Genomic DNA, 2,713 nt, shown 5'->3' on the forward strand with positions numbered 1-2,713 from the left:
AACAGGAGAAGACAAGGCAATATGGGCTCTTTCGTCAGATCAACAAGTATGCATACAAGAGCGACTAAAACAATTTAATTATGGTCTTCTCCTATCGACCCCCAAAGAAAAGAAAAGAAATAAAACTATTTACACGGGAGAGCTCCCAACAAGTAAAAGAAGAACAGGAATTCTTTTTGGGTTTTCTTTTTAATTACTACTATAGGCATGGAAAGTTAAAAGCTACAACTAATTTTTTTGGTTTTTTCTTAAGGTTTATCAAACACACAAGAAGAAAGCATAACAAGGGAAATAAACTAGCATGGATGATACAATGAAAAAGTATGAGCACCGACATCTAGCAATGAGTGTGTGAACATAAATGTAATGTCGGTGTGAAATACGTACTCCCCCAAGCTTAGGCTTTTGGCCTAAGTTGGCCTACGGCCATGGCTGGCCTGGCGGATATCCATAATAATAGCTGGGGTCGTACTGCGATGAAGAAAAAGACTTCGATTGCCACTGGCTGGCAATCATCTCCGGATCCCACTGGTAATTAGACTGTCATGAAGGATCAACTGGTGGTTCCGGCTCTGGCTCCATAGCTGGTGCAGGGTTCCGGTAGGCGTGAATAGCCTTTAACCGAACAAGGTACTGCCCTGCAGATAAATCAAACAAAGAAGGAGCAGGCAGGGTAATAGTCTCAGGATGATATTTATCAAAGAACAATTTGTATTTAAGCTCTCCTTCCCTATTCTTAACAATAAAATCATGTGCCACCATACTTTTGTAATATAAATAAACACGAGGCAGCACTTTTTCTTCCTTCTCATAATGTCTAATAGGTATGTTAAAATGTGCAGCTAGGCGTGAAGCATAGATGCCTCCAAAGATGGGGCCCTTTGTACAGTTCAGACTTAACTGTTTAGCAATAATGCCGCCCATACTAACAGAGTTATCACCATATAAACCGTGGAGCAAAATAATAATATCAAGGTCACTAAGGTTTCCACAGTTTCCCCGACCAATTAAACAACTACTAGCAAATAATACAAAATAGCGTAAAACAGGAAAATGTATGCTAGTGATTCGTGCATCGGAAACCTTCCTTGTTTCCCCTACAGTGATAGTGACAATAAACCCATCCACATCCTCACGATGTGGTTCCTCTGTCTTGCCCTCGAAAGGGACTAAATAGACCCGACAAAAATCATAAAGTGACATCTCCTTATGCTCATCATATAAATGAAACTCCACCGTAATTAAGGGATATTAAAGCCTCCTTTTAATAGAGTAACGGAACAAAGCATTAACACATAGTGAATACATGAACTCCTCAAACTACGGTCATCACGGTAAGTATCCCGATTATTGTCACTTCGGGGTTAACAGATCGTAACACATAATAGGTGACTATAGACTTGCAAGATAGAATCAAGAACTCTCTTATATTGATGAAAACATAATAGGTTCAGATCTGAAATCATGGCACTCGGGCCCTAGTGACAAGCATTAAGCATAGCAAAGTCATAGCAACATCAATCTCAGAACATAGTGGATACTAGGGATCAAACCCTAACAAAACTAACTCAATTACATGATAGATCCCATCAAACCCATCACCGTCCAGCAAGCCTACGATGGAATTACTCATGCACGGCGGTCATGAAATTGGTGATGGAGGATGGTTGATGATGACGATGGCGATGGATTCCCCTCTCCGGAGCCCCAAACGGACTCCAAATCAGCCCTCCCGAGAGGTTTTAGGGCTTGGCGGCGGCTCCGTATCGTAAAACGCGATGAATTCTTTTCTCTGATTTTTTTCTCCCCGAAACAGAATATATAGAGTTGGAATTGGAGTTGGAGTCGGAGGATCTCCAGGGGGCCCACAAGGTAGGGGGGCGCGCCCTAGGGGGCAGGCGCGCCCCCACCCTCGTTGATAGGTGGTGGGCCCCCTGGCCTTCATCTTTTGCAGGTATTTTTTATATTTTCCAAAAAGTTGCTCCGTGAAGTTTCAAGTCATTCCGGGAACGTTTGTTTCTGCCCATAAATAACACCATGGTAATTCTGCTGAAAACAGCGTCAGTCTGGGTTAGTTCCATTCAAATCATGCAATTTAGAGTCCAAAACAAGGGCAAAAGTGTTTGGAAAAGTATATACGATGGAGACGTATCACGCCACTCCTGGCGAGGGCCTCAGTCGTCCCAGCATCCTTCGCTTCATCCTCCTCCTCGGCCGTAGCCTCGGTCGTTGTGCTCGGGGCGTCGATCGAAACGCCTATCACGGATGGCCCTGAGCTCTTAAGAGTCATTGGTGTTGTGGCTATGCACGTTATGGAAGGCGCAGAACGGACGGCTGCCCTTCGAAGACTCCGGGTGGTTGCGACCGCGCTTCATCTCTGGCTCGGCTGCAAGCATGGCCGGTCCCTTACGCTTCACATCCTTGGCCTTGGCGTTCTTGTCTTCTGGGTCGATAGCAGGGAGTTTAAGGAGGGAGAGACACCCCTCCTCAGCTCTTGCGCACTTGGTTTCCATGTTGAACATCTCTAGAGCCATGCATAGGTCTTCGTGGATGGTGAGCTCCTCCATCTTGACGTCGCGGACGCCGTTGGAGAACGTAGAGATGATGGGTTCGTCCATCACCTTGGGGAATTTGAGGTGAACGATGTTGAAGCGCTGGATGTATTTCTGTAGGGTTTCCCCTGGCTGCTGCTTGATGCGCCGCAGGTCACCCG

This window comes from Triticum dicoccoides, chromosome 4A (assembly GCF_002162155.2).
Source record: "Triticum dicoccoides isolate Atlit2015 ecotype Zavitan chromosome 4A, WEW_v2.0, whole genome shotgun sequence".
Taxonomy (NCBI): domain Eukaryota; kingdom Viridiplantae; phylum Streptophyta; class Magnoliopsida; order Poales; family Poaceae; genus Triticum; species Triticum dicoccoides.